At 45.7% G+C, this 15,353-nt stretch overlaps 1 protein-coding gene across 1 annotated transcript in view; it reads right to left on the bottom strand.

The window, feature by feature from the left end:
• Positions 1-15,353, bottom strand: part of LOC126481427 (abscission/NoCut checkpoint regulator) — a 154,874-nt gene that overhangs the window by 22,213 nt on the left and 117,308 nt on the right. The gene's annotated exons all lie outside the window — the stretch shown is intronic.

Genomic DNA, 15,353 nt, shown 5'->3' with positions numbered 1-15,353 from the left:
GAAAGATAAAAGAACTCTTTAAAACTCAAATAAATTGCAGTTTTCATACTTTAATGTTATTTAACATCACTTTCACCTGGTAGGTACTCTACACACTCTCCTGGATGGCCTGGTAATAGGTTCTTAGATATAGGTAAGTCAGAATTTTAAGTATTTCTTTTCTGTATGTGATTACAGTAAGCATGAAACATGACGTGTGATTCTTAATTCTTCGTACTACTTCTTTTGGTATATGTTTTTATTTTCCATATCTTCCTCTACTGTCTTCATGAGAAAATCTGCTACAATTACTAGACACATCTCTTTTAAAAATGACTCAAACAGGTTTCACAGCCCGGCCAAGCCAACTACATGGTGCTGGGTGTGAGGCTTAGCTGTGGCAGGCAACAGCCACACAGCATCAGACGTGAGGCTCTGCTGAGGCCGCCGGTGGCCGCACAGTAGTCACTATGTTGAGGTAAAAGCTAGTGTGTTGAGCTATATTATCTGGCACAGTTTGACTGTTCCCAAACTAGGTTTCTGCAATAAATTTTTTTCTTGAAAAATGGCATCTGTTGTTACCTGGTATATTCCCTTCTCTTAAGTAAACACTTTTCTTCAGGTATTGCCGTATGGAGCATGCTATTTGCTGACTTTGTGCCTCACTCGATAATTATAGACTCCATAAAAAATATTTCCAGTTCTTGTTCATTAAATCTCCCACAGCATTTTCTTTGACCTTTACATGGTTGTTTCAGTCATATATCTGGCTGCTGTATTACTTCATTAGTATCCTGGCTGTTTCTCAAATATTACGAGCCCGTTTCTGCTGGGTCAGACATTTGATTTCTTGTGCACTTCTTCCTTTTAAAATTTTGTTCCATCAGCTGGTAACGTATCTCAGCATTGCCATTAGTTTCAGTACCACATTGTTTTCTCTTACATTGTTTATTGTTTCAAGCTAAAATCACAAAATCAGAAGACTCTGAACTTTCTGTTGGGAAATATTCATACTCAATGTATGAAAGCAATGTACCACAAGACTTGCAGTTTCAGTTGCAGATATGTTGTGCAAATGTTTTGCATTTGACATAGGGTGGAATTCCTTTCGTTTGTTAAATTAGTTGGTTCACTTTCAGATACAGACATGTCAGATGTAGACATGTCAGCAGTGACAGTTTCACGAGTGGGTTCATAGAAACAATAGCCAGAAAAATCAACACCTTTGAAACAAGAAGTGATTTTCAAACTAAATGTCCCAAACCTAGTGGAACTGAAATGAACTAATTAATTAATATAATCTCAGGGATGGCATAATTTACCTTGCAAAAAATTGAAAATTTTGCAACCACATTGTTAACTGAAAAATGTGTACTAGCTATTGCAGTACAGCTTCCACTCAATAAAAACATGTTTTCAGTCTTCACCACCATTATTATTATATTAATTAATATAATCTCAGGGATGGCATAATTTACCTTGCAAAAAATTGAAAATTTTGCAACCACATTGTTAACTGAAAAATGTGTACTAGCTATTGCAGTACAGCTTCCACTCAATAAAAACATGTTTTCAGTCTTCACCACCATTATTATTATAATATTATTGAGAGATTAAACAAGGACAAGGTGAAGTCAAAGTATAAATAATGGCAAGTCAAAGTAATATAAACAAGTGCATTCTACTGTTACATCAAGTTGACATTGGCTGTTCTAGCAGTGAGAGAACACAGAAGGATTATAGATGTGTGCATAATAATTTTAATAATATTGAAATTAATTTATATTATTTTTTATGAATAATTTTATGAAACATTTATACAAATATATAAACAAGCCATATACCATACAGGTCCTTTCACTGTCTATACATGAGTTCAACAGCATGGATTTGAGGTCTTCCAAATGTAAAGTCCATCTTAAATCCAACTACAGTTTTCAATTTTGTCATCTGAAATGTTTACACAGTCAGTTTTGTGTCTTTTTAAAGTATTCATTATTTAAAAAATGACAGGAAAAACAAAGTAAGCTGTGTCCATTCTTCAACAAATGGCATGCAAATGTACATCACAGAACACGACACCAAAAAGACAATGAATTTTCTGGGTCTCTCAATAAATACAGAAAACGAGCATTCAGAAGAAGTGAACTGCAACTGGCATGACAATCCACAGAACATCAATCTATCCTGTGCACTGTAAAATGGCAAAAGAGTGCCTCACATAAAGGAATTGTATTATCAAAACTGTTATCTTCAAAAATGAAAAAATCAATAAAATCCCAACATCATCAAAAGAGTGATGAATAACACGAGAATCACAGTAGAAAGAATCCCAATATTATCATATGCCATTCAATGTCAAGCCATCATATCAATTGAAGTGAGAACCTGGAAAAACAAGAATACTGTTATATATTTTTTTGACAATGGTTAAGGTTGGACAGATTCTCTCAACATAAAAGTGACATGATAAACAAATGCAAGCTAACACGAGTTCAGAAGATTAAATGCAAAGACAGAATATTATTGCTTTTGCCAAATAAAAAGCACTTTTGTCAAACGAGAAGCACTTTCAAACATAAGTTGATAAACAAATAGTAGCACTCCAAATGTAAGCAATGTAAATCTTCTGTACCTATGCTCCACTATCATGATGCCTACAAATTAAAAAGATGTACCGAAGTCTCGCATTGTTTCACAAGAAAGAAAAAAAAAGGAGTAAGTCTTCATACAATGGAAACACATTAACAACAGATGACTGTTATCCACCGTGCAGTTTATCTTTCAATCATAATATACACATAGCAGTAGCTCAAAATTGAAGCACACTCCATACGCAATACAAGCAATTTCCATTTTACTAACAACAGTTGACATAGGCACAGAGTATACTGGTTGAGATAGAATGAGAATCTGCGCTCCATATGTGCCCAAAATGGGCACAAGAACACATGGCAAAAATGTTAACAGATAAAACTTCATCGGAAAAAAGTCATAACGCTTATTCTTCATTCATACCGAATGGTGCCGAATAACTGAGTATGACCAGCTGCCCGCATCACAGACACAGTACCAAGTGAAAAGAGGCTGTATTTCAGGTTTACTGATGTTTGATGTGGGTCACCCCTTTATGATATAATACAAAATGTAATTTTAAGATGTGTCATGTTCAAAAATTTGGCAAGAATTTGGGCCATAAGATAACCAACAACTGTTGTACTAGGATTTTTATCGAGCTTGAAATATATAGCAACAGAAATTATTCTATGCAGTAGAAAGAGTTGTCAAAGAAAAACTTTCGCAGTTTGTTTTCAAATTTTACTTTGCAATCTGTCAGACATTTTATATCAGTGGGTAAGTCATCAGAAATTTTTGTTGCTGCATTGTGCCCCCTTTTTATGCTGAAGACAACCATAATGTGGAGTTATGAATGCCATTTTATTTCCTTCTGGTATTGTCATTAAGCACACCATTGTTCCTTTCATTTACAACAAACTTCACAAGAGAATAAATATACTCTTAAGCAGTAGTCAGAATGCCCAAATCCTTAATCCTGAAACAGATGTCTATAAGGTGATCACGGGTGAACAGCACATATTATTTACCCCAGAACATTATTCCATGTGACATTAGTGAATGAAAATATGCAAAATATGTAAGCTTACTGATTTGTCTCTCATCAAGATTTGCATCGATTCTAAGTGGAAATGTGGCTGAACTAAGTCGTTTTAGGCATTCCAAAACAAGCTGTTTCCAATTTAAATTCTTATAAATATGGGTGCCTAAAAATTTTGAAATTTCCACACTATTTATTATTTATTCACCATGTGTTACACTTATCACTGCTGTAGTACCCCTAGATGTGCAGAACTGAATATGTTGCACGGTTTTAAAAATGAGAACAAGGCCATTCACAGGAAACCAGTGAATGGTATTTTTGAGCACTCTGTGTGCCATTACTTCTGCTTCTGTACATGTGCTCTTGGACTGACTACAGAACTAGAGTCATCTGCAAAAAGAACTAATTCTACTTGTTGTATATTAGATGGAAGATCATTTACATATATGAGGAACAATAGTGGATCTAAGAGATGGCTTTGTGGAACCCCATACATGATTGCTCCCCAGTTAGAATTATGCCCCCCAGACTATATTAGTTGAATTAATACGTACAGCTTTCAACATTCTTTTGGTTAGATACGACATTATCCATTGTTTGGTTATACCATCAATCGCATAAAACTTCATTTCATCTAGGAGAATACTGTGATTCACACATTCAAATGCCTTAGATAGGTCACACAAAATACCTGCCGGTGCCATTTTATTAATTAATGATTGTAAACTTTGGTGATTTGGCAAACTCTATATCTAGTTACTTGATGTCACCCTCCCATATTTAACAGCTGATCTTTAATGTATCTGATAGTTATAAGAGTTAAAGATTAATGTTCATCTTTGTAATTTTTGTGTTGTTCACTGCAGAATGCAGTCATCATTCATTTTTGTCCATCCAAGTCTCACATCTGTTTGATAGTGAGCATCAGTATATGGTCACACTCTGGCTGTGGCTCCATCCATTTAGCGCAGTGTCAAGATGCACAAATCCCTCACCACTGACAGTCCTGCATTTGTTTCAGTTAGTGTCACCCTCCTGGCCATCAATTTCTTCTCTCATACTTTGAATGATTTCATCATCACTCAGCATCTGGAATCCAGGGTCCAAAGAATCAAAATCATGCCATTAACCTATATTTACTGTACTGCAATCGCATGTCCAGTAATTTTCAAAAATATCTTTGTTATGTCCTCTGCCACTTCCCTCTTCCTGTTCCTTTTCACACTCCTTTTCACCTTATTTTTTTGTACCTCATCTTTGGTTGAAATGCCTTTCAATTTGGTCCAAGTTCTTTTTTATGTTGTTGCCTTCACCAAATTCCATGCTTCTCTGCTATCATGTATGAGCAGTCTTTTAAATCCAATTTTTGGTGATGAGCCACATGCCTTCTTCATTTCTATCTTCTAACAAAATTTTCCTCAATGGCTGTCTTCTGTAATGTCAGTTCAGTTCATAGTTTTGATAACTGATAAGTACACTGGCTGCAACAAACTCATTTTGTTTGGTGGCAAGAAGAGTGGTTTGAAACATCAATCTTTTCAGACAAGAAAGCTTTTTGTGGGTTGGGTGGGTGCATTGTCCAGAATTAATATCACCTTGCTGCCCTATTTCCTTGTGGCCTGTTGGTATTTTTTTACTTCAGGTATGAAAATTGAATTGTATCGTTCACAAACAAAGCATCAGTCATCCAAGCCTTTGGTTGACTGTTGTAATGGATGGAAAGTTTAACATTTTTGAAAGCACTGTTTTTAATTTTCCTATCAACAGAAGGGGGAATTTTGGGGTTTACCAAACAGTTAACACAGTTCAACATAGTAACATGGTCTCTACTAACCCTACGGACAGGAGCAACAGTTTCCCTTTTATAAATTAAAATTGTTTCAGGCAATAAGACCTGTCTCATCTGCATTGTATAAAATTTCAGGGTCATAAGATTCTGCTTCAGTTTTGAATTTTTCAATAAAATTTTCTGGTTTCTTTGGGCCCACTAATTGTTTTTCACCACTTTCATCCAACTCACCGATACCTTGCCTTGCTTTGAAATTCTGTAGCCAACCATTCCTCACTTTAAATGAAGACAAACTGTTGATTTTCTCAGCTAAAAGTTTTTCACAAACAATCAGCCCAATGCTGGCTACCGCAAGAACCACTTGAATAAGCCCTCTTCAAGTTCTTTATTTTCTACTGTTCTCATTGCTTTTCTCAGTGAACTCCATCTTCATTCTCAAGAACAGACCATGTTTAAAATTGAGGGCTTTTTTTTCACATCTGAAATTGCTAATGTTCCCATGCTAAACATCTCGGCTAACTGCTTACCACTCATGCATTTGTCTAATTGCTCAAGGACTCTTATTTTGTCTGCGAATGAAAAGAGAGCATGTTTCCTTTTAAGAGACACATATGATGTATATATGCAGACTGAAGCAACAAATGAAAATTTGTACAAAAACCGAAATTCTAACCTGGTCTATATCTACATCTACATCTACATCCACATTCTACAAGCCACTCTATGATGCATGGCAGTGGGGACCCTGTACCACCACTAGTCATTTCATTTCCTGTACCACTCGCAAACAGAGAGAGCGAAACGACTGCCTACATGTCTCCATATAAATGCTAATTGCTTGTTCCTTATCTTCATGGTCCTTAAGAAAAATGTATGCTGGCGACTGTAAGATCATTCTCCAATCAGCTGGCAGTTCTCTAAATTTTCTCACTAGTGTTCCTCAAAAAGAACATCACCTTCCCTCCACAGATTCCCATTTGAGTTCCCATACCATCTCCATAAGGCTTGCGTATTGTTCAGTCCTACAGGTAACAAATCTAGCAACCCACCTCTCAACTGCTTTGATGTCTTCCTATAATCCGACCTGGTGTGGATTCCAAACACTCGAGCAGTATTCAAGAATGTGTCGCACTAGCATCCTACATGCAGTCACCTTTACAAATGAACCACATTTTTCCTAAAATCCTCCCAATAAACCAAAGTCAGACATTCGTCTTCCCTATCACAACCTCTACATACTCATTCCATTTCATATCGCTTTGCAATATTATGCCCAAATATTTAAACGACGTGACTGTGTCGAGCAGGACACTACAAATGCTGCATCCGAGCATTATGAGTCTGTTTTTCCTACTCATCCACATTAACTTACGTTTTTCTACATTTACAGCCAGCTGCCATTCATCGCACCAATTCAAAATTTTGTCTAAGTCACCTTGTATCCTCCTACAGTCACTCAACTTCAGCATTTTCCCATACACCACAGCATCATCAGCAAACAACCACAGACTGCTGCCCACCCTCTCTGCCAGATAATTTACGCATAGAGAAAATAATCACAGTCCTAGCACACTTCCCTGCAGCATTCCTGATGGTCACCCTGTCTCTGCTGAACATTCCCTATCAAGCACACTAGGCAGATGCACTAACCACTATGCCACCCTGGCACAATGGCTTTGCACTACTGCATGAACTAACTTAGCACACCTCCCTCCTCAATCCAAATTGGGTGATGAGAGTAATAAGAAGGTATGCAGCAGGGAGGGGGAGAAGGAAGTGATAGAAAGATACTTGTGTTGCCTGTGGGAGCCAGCAGGAAGTGATGGGAATTGGATAGTGCTCTTAGCTGGTGTATGTGTGTGTGTGTGTGTGGTTTTTTTTTTTTTGAGGCCTTCAACTGCACTGTTTCATCCATCGAAACAAGATCCTGACCGGACGGCACAGAAGCTTCAATGTTAGTCACTATTACTGTCAAAGTCATAGTATGAAAGTCTATATCCCCCAACAGCACAACATACAAACAGGAATGAAGGACATGTTTATGGAGAGGTCCCACCTGTTCAGTTCAGAAAAGCTAGTCTTACGGAAATAATCCAAATGGCACAGGCTGTCAAGCAGTAATTAAGGTGGAGCACATCTTATTAGGCGACATGAATGGTAACTGGACGGCCCAGCTGTCTCTTGGAGGCAGTTTGGCAGTAGGCATTCATAAGAAAACACAGCTCGTTAGTAGTCATGCCCACTTAGAACGTGGCACAGTGACTGCAGCTACGTTTCTAGATCATATGGCTGCTTTCACAGGTGGTAGTAGGAGGATGTATGGGACAGTCTTGCATCCATGTCTATTGTAAGGATATGAGGTAAGGGTTTTTCAGCATAGGTAGAACAGGGGCGGACAACGATACCGCATGGATTGGGTGGGCAGCATAATACTACTGTGGGAGAAGAGGGGATGATAGCAAGGAGGATATTTCTCATTGCAGGGCAAGATGAGAGATAGTCGAAACCCTGACAGACAATGTGATACGGTTGCTCCATTCATGGATGGTACTGAATCGCAATGGGAGTACTCCTTTGTGGCCAAATTGTGCAATGTGTGGGATGGTAGATGCCTAGTGGGACAAGGCACAGGAGATCTGTTTCTTGGCAATTTTGGGAGGGTAATGTTAGTCTGTGTAGTGCTCAGTGAGACCCTTGGCATATTTGGAGAGCGATTGTTTTCATTATCAATGCAATGACCTTGGGTGGCTGCGCTGTATGGAAGGGACTTCTTGGAGCGAAAAGAATTTCAGCTTTCAAAATGGAGGTATTGTTGGTGATTGGTAGGCTTGTTGTGGATTGAGGTACTGATGTAGCCATCCTTGACTGGAGGTCTGCACTGAGATAGGTGAAGTGACTGAGGGAGAAGGTGCTGAGGTTCTTGAGGAACATAGACAGGTGTCCCTCGGTCCAGAACTTGAAGATGTCATCGTGGATGTGAACCAGGTGAGGGGTTTGGGATTCTGTTGGTTACCAACGATTCCTCTAGATGGCCCCTGAGTGAATGAAAACTTTGGTCCTATGGAAGTATCAGACTTTTTAAAAAAGTCTTACCTTTTGTTTCACTCCCTAATCCAATCATGTTGGGCTTGTTCAAGACCACCTCTCCATCTTCCAGTCCCTACAGCAGAAACACTTTTCTGCCACTAACCCTACCAATCAAATACAATCCACAACCAATATTGAAACCTTCTTCACTCAGTTCACTATTCCATCCAAACTGTACTTCCCCCCCCCCCCACCCCCGCCCCCCCCCCCCCCCCCAAAAATCACCCCGTTACCTTTCCAGAATTTCCTAATAAAACCTTGCCTCACTGTCAGTCGGATGGATGGATGGTTTGGGGGATTAAAGGGACCAGACTGCCACGGTCATCGGTCCCTTTGTCCAAGTACTAAAAAAACACCCACAGAGAATAAAAAACGAGTAACAGAATAGAGCACAGATGACACGGAACGAGAGAAACTGAGACAAAGACCAGACAAAACGAACTAAAAGCACACAGAGTGTGACGGTGGTTGGCCGACCAGAGAAATAAAAAGGAAAAGCCAACCACTTGAAACACATTAAAAAATCAGTTTAAAACCGGAGGCCAAAGGCCAGAATCAACACAAAACAATAAGATAAAAACAGAAACACTCAGATTAAAGAATAAAAACCCCCTGCCCGAATAAAACGTAAAACTAAGTCAGCCATAGCCGGGTCATCTGTTAAAAGGGCAGGGAGCGAGTCAGGCAGTGCGAACGACTGCCTGAGCGCAGCTAAAAACGGACACTCCAATAAAACATGAACCACGGATAAAACGGAGCCGCAGCGACATAGAGGCGCATTCTCACGGCGCAATAAGTGGCCGTGCGTAAGCCGAGTGTGCCCAATGCGCAGCCGGCAGAGGACAACAGACTCCTTGCGAGAGACCCGCAAGGAGGAGCGCCACACACCGGTAGCCCCCTTGATGGCCCAAAGTTTGTTGCGTGAAGGCAGGGCGCGCCATTCAGTGTCCCAAAGGTCCAGAATTTTGCGGCGTAGGAACGCTCGCAATTCTGTCTCCGGGAGGCCAACGTCCAGAGATGGTGCACTAGTCGCCTCTTTCGCCAGCCGGTCAACATTCTCGTTGCCGGGGATCCCAACATGGCCTGGGGTCCACACGAAGACCGCAGAGCGGCCGCAACGCGCAAGAGTATGCAGGGACTCATGGATAGCCATCACCAGACGGGAACGAGGAAAACACTGGTCGAGTGCTCGTAAACTGCTCAGGGAATCGCTACAGATAACGAAGGACTCACCTCAGCAGGAGCGGATATACACTAGGGCTCGAAAGATGGCGACCAGCTCAGCAGTGTAAACGCTGCAGCCAGCCGGCAAGGAACGTTGTTCGGAATGGTCCCCTAGAGTGAGCGCATACCCGATTCGACCAGCAACCATCGAGCCGTCGGTGTAAACAATGCCAGAGCCCTGATACGTGGCCAGGATGGAATAAAAGCGGCGGCGGAAGGCCTCTGGAGGGACTGAGTCCTTCGAGCCCTGTGCCAAGTCTAGCCGAAGGCAAGGGCGAGGAACGCACCACGGGGGTGTACGCAGAGGCGCCCGGAAAGGAGGTGGAACAGGGACAAGCCCAAGCCCAGAGAGAAGCTCCTTGACGCGTATAGCGATCGGACAACCCGACCGGGGCCGACGTTCCGGCAGACGGACGACTGACTGCGGGAACAGGAGACGATAGTTAGGATGCCCGGGCGAGCTTAGAACATGGGCAGCATAAGCGGCCAGCAAACGTTGGCGCCGGAACCGCAGTGGAGGGACACCTGCCTCCACGAGTAAGCTGTCCACAGGGCTGGTGCGGAAAGCACCAGTGGCAAGGCGTATCCCGCTGTGGAGAATTGGGTCCAGCACCCGCAACGCAGACGGGGATGCGGAGCCATATGCCAGGCACCCAAAATCCAGACGGGACTGGATTAACGCCTGGTAGAGCCTTAACAGGGTAGAGCGGTCGGCTCCCCAGCGGGTGTGGCTCAAACATCGCATTGCATTGAGATGCCGCCAACACGTCTGTTTGAGCTGCCGGATATGAGGCAGCCAAGTCAACCGGGCATCGAAAACCACCCCCAAAAACCTGTGTGATTCCACCACCGAAAGAAGTTCGCCGTTAAGAGAAAGCTGCGGCTCCGGGTGGACAGTACGTCGCCGGCAGAAATGCATAACGCAGGTCTTGGCTGCCGAAAACTGAAACCCATGCGCTACAGCCCAAGACTGCGCCCTACGGATAGCGCCCTGTAGCTGACGTTCAACAGCTGCAATGCCGGGAGAGCTGTAATAAAGGCAGAAGTCGTCAGCATACAGGGAAGCGGAGACAGAGTTTCCCACGGCCGCAGCAAGACCGTTAATGGCTATTAAAAACAGACAGACACTTAAAACGGAACCCTGTGGCACACCGTTCTCCTGGACGTGGGAGGAACTATACGAGGCCGCGACTTGCACGCGGAAGGTACGACACGACAGAAAATTGCGGATAAAAATCGGCAGAGGACCCCGAAGACCCCATCCATGAAGCGTAGAAAGAATGTGATGACGCCACGTCGTGTCGTACGCCTTCCACATGTCGAAAAAGACAGCGACCAGGTGCTGACGGCGGGAAAAGGCAGTACGGATGGCCGACTCCAGGCTCACCAGATTGTCGGCGGCGGAGCGGCCTTTACGGAACCCACCCTGAGATGGAGCCAGAAGGCCCCGAGACTCCAGTACCCAATTCAAGCGCCGGCTCACCATCCGTTCAAGCAACTTGCAAAGAACGTTGGTGAGGCTAATGGGACGGTAGCTGTCCACCTCCAGAGGGTTCTTTCCAGGTTTCAAAACGGGGATGACAATGCCTTCCCGCCATTGCGACGGAAACTCCCCCTCGACCCAAAGACGGTTGTAAAGATCGAGAAGGCGCCGCTGGCAGTCCACTGAAAGGTGTTTCAGCATCTGGCAGTGGATGCCATCTGGCCCAGGAGCGGTATCAGGGCAAGCAGCGAGGGCACTGCGAAATTCCCACTCACTGAATGGAGCATTGTAAGATTCCAGGTGGTTGGTGCGAAACGAAAGGCTCCGACGTTCCATCCGCTCTTTAATGGAGCGGAAGGCCTGGGGGTAATTCGCAGAAGCGGAACTCATAGCAAAATGCTCTGCTAAGCGATTTGCAATGACGTCGGAGTCGGTACAAACTGCTCCATTCAGTGAGAGCGCAGGGACGCTGACAGGTGGCCGATAGCCGTAGACGCGTCGAATCTTGGCCCAGACCTGCGATGGAGTGACATGGAGGCCAATCGTGGACACATACCGCTCCCAGCACTCCTTCTTGCCTTGGCGGATGAGGAGGCGGGCCCGCGCACGCAGCCGTTTGAAGGCGATAAGGTGGTCGAGGGAGGGATGTCGCTTGTGACGCTGGAGCGCCCGCCGGCGATCTTTAATCGCTTCAGCGATCTCAGGCGACCACCAAGGCACAGCCTTCCGCCGAGGGGACCCACAGGAATGGGGAATGGCAGATTCGGCGGCAGTAACGATGCCGGTGGTGACCGATTGAACCACCGCATCAATGTCATCGGTAGAGAGCGGCTCAAAAGCGGCAGTGGAGGAGAACAAGTCCCAGTCAGCCTTATTCATAGCCCATCTGCTAGGGCGCCCAGAAGAGTGGCGCTGTGGTAGTGACAAAATGATCGGAAAATGGTCACTACCACACAGGTCGTCATGCACACTCCATTGGACAGACGGTAAGAGGCTATGGCTACAGATTGAAAGGTCAATGGCGGAGTAGGTGCCATGCGCCACACTGAAGTGTGTGAAGGCACCATCATTTAACAGCGAGAGATCGAGCTGCGACAATAAATGCTCAACGATGGCGCCTCGACCTGTTGCCACTGACCCACCCCACAGAGGGTTATGGGCGTTGAAGTCGCCCAATAGCAAGAAAGGTGGCGGCAATTGAGCGACCAGTGCAGCCAGGACATGCTGCGAGACATCACCATCCGGCGGAAGGTAAAGACTGCAGACGGTAACAGCCTGTGGCGTCCACACGCGTACAGCGACAGCCTCTAAAGGCGTCTGGAGAGGGACAGACTCGCTGTGCAGAGTGTGAAGGACATATATGCAGACGCCACCAGACACCCTTTCATAAGCTGCTCGGTTCTTATAATAACCCCGATAGCCACGAAGGGCGGGGGTTCGCATTGCTGGAAACCAAGTTTCCTGGAGAGCAATGCAGAAGAAAGGGTGAAGGCTGATAAGGTGGCGGAGCTCAGCTAGATGGTGGAAGAAACCGCTGCAGTTCCACTGGAGGATGGTGTTGTCCATGGCTGGGAAAGGCGGGACGGGACTGGGAAGGCAGATTACGCCACTGAGTCACCTGCTGCCTCCGATGGAGCATCCGTGCAAATGCCATCCATTGCGTCTGTGGGACCGGCAAGAGCGAGATCCTCAGCGGACGCCAGAATCTCCACCTCGTCCTCAGAGGCAGAGCTTGTAGGAAGCGGCGGGATCGGTGCCACCGCATTACCGTTGGTCTTGGGGACTTTCTTCCTTTTCTGCTTGTCACGCTGTGCCTTCGGCGCTTCAGGCTGCATGGGCTTCACTGGGTCAGTCTCAGGGACAGACGACGACCGCGAGGCCCGACGACCAGGGACTGGCGGTTGTTTCAACCACTTGCGGGCGTCCGCTTTTCCACTGGTCGGAACTTGCGAAGGGAGGTCCCCAAGGGATCCCTTCCTGGCGAGAGCAGCCGAAGAAGTCTTACGCTTCTCCGGCTGGGAAGAGGGAGCTGATGTCCCCGAAGGTTGGGAGGGTGTTGCTCCTGAAGAAGATGGAGCAGGAGCAACAGGGTGTGAAGTGCCCCCCACAAGCAAGGGGGCCGGTGGATGCTGACCGATCTTAGAGCCGATTCGTGATGACGGGAGAACCGTCGTTGCAGCAGCGGCGTAGGTTGACGGCATTGCCACAGGATGGAGCCTCTCATATTTCCGTCTAGCCTCGGGGTAGGTCAGCCGGTCCAAGGTCTTATACTCCATTATCTTCCGTTCTTTCTGCAATATCCTACAGTCCGGCGAGCAGGGGGAATGGTGTTCTCCGCAGTTAACACAGATAGGAGGCGGGGCACATGGAGTATCGGGATGCGAAGGACGTCCGCAATCCCGACACGTCATGCTGGAAGTACAGCGAGATGACATGTGCCCGAACTTCCAGCATTTAAAACACCGCATCGGAGGAGGGATATATGGTTTCACATCACAACGGTAAACCATCACCTTAACCTTTTCGGGTAAGACATCACCCTCAAAGGCCAAGATGAAGGCACCGGTGGCGACCTGATTATCCCTCGGACCCTGATGGACGCGCCGGACGAAGTGAACACCTCGTCGTTCGAGGTTGGCGCGTAATTCATCGTCGGACTGCAGAAGAAGATCCCGGTGGAATATAATACCCTGGACCATGTTCAGACTCTTATGCGGCGTGATGCTAACGGAAACATCCCCCAACTTGTCACAATTGAGCAACCTCCGTGACTGGGCAGAGGATGCCGTTTTTATCAACACCGATCCAGACCGCATCTTGGACAAGCCCTCCACCTCACCGAACTTGTCCTCTAGATGCTCTACAAAGAACTGAGGCTTCACGGATAGAAAAGATTCCCCATCAGCTCTGGTACAGACAAGATATCTGGACGAATACGTCTCAGTGTCACGCAATGCCTGTCGTTCCTCCCATGGTGTGGCGAGGGAGGGGAACGATTTGGGGTCATAAACGTTACCTTTAAAATGGGCTCTCGAACGCTTAGAGACTGCTGACGGCTGGCCGCCAGCGACAGATGATGTACCACGCTTCATTGCGGGTCATCCGCCCTGATGCCACCTACTCCGACCAAGGGCCCTCCCCACGGGCGCCACCCAGCCACAGCAAAGGCCACCTGGCAGGATGGCCATTGCCGGGAGTCCTGATGCCCCAGGGAGATGGGCATCTACTCCTTGGCATACGTGGGGAGTGAACGGCGCAGGCATCAGTAGAGCGATCCCTGTGTTGTCAGGGGGCTACAACCAAGAGGGTACATGGCGACCCCACCACAACGGACTGGCTACCGTGCTGGATCTTAGGTGCAAAAATGGCCAAGGTCGTCGTCACAGTTAAAAGAAACACTGCAGAGTGCAGCGTGGTAATCGCCCAAGAGATCGAAAACGAGCGGGACACCATTGCAACGACGAGAAAGACGGCTATAGGTCTAATTGCACGAAGGATACAGTGCACCATGTAAGGTGCCCTTCCCCAATTGGCTCGCTCTTCGGAATAATTTAGATAGATGGAGGTCAAACCCGAGAGGGGACCATCACATAAGGCCGAAATGTTTGAGACTCCTTTTAGTCGCCTCTTACGACAGGCAGGAATACCGCGGGCCTATTCTAACCCCCGAACCCGCAGGGGGGCACTGTCAGTCCTCAAACCCCTCAACATGGAAATCAACCTCTCATCTACAGAAAGAATTGCAACACACTACCTAAAAACTGATCCCAATCTCACAATACTACCTGCCACAAACCTCCACCACTGTGGTCATGAACTGTAGGGATTGTCTGGTGGGAGAACTCCACCAATTGTCAGATACATCCCCCTACAAGCCCTGTCACAGTGACCCCACTCCAGAAATTCAGCAAGATCTTCTGTCTCCCCCTTCAAATTTTTAGGCACACCCCACAACCTCCCCTCTGAGTCTACCTCTCTCCTCACCCCTACCATTCCCCTCACCACCTTGCTTATCACTGATGATGCCACCTACCCATTTTCAATGTCTGTGGGTCTTATCAGTACTGAATATTATCTTTCCCAACACCTTACAACCTCCTTCCTGGTTACCATGACCAACTATATCCTCACCCATAATTACCTCACCTTTGAAGAAATCACCTACAAACAAA

The sequence above is a fragment of the Schistocerca serialis genome, chromosome 5 (assembly GCF_023864345.2).
Source record: "Schistocerca serialis cubense isolate TAMUIC-IGC-003099 chromosome 5, iqSchSeri2.2, whole genome shotgun sequence".
Taxonomy (NCBI): Eukaryota; Metazoa; Arthropoda; class Insecta; order Orthoptera; family Acrididae; genus Schistocerca; species Schistocerca serialis.
This window is presented reverse-complemented; position numbering and strand designations above follow the sequence as displayed.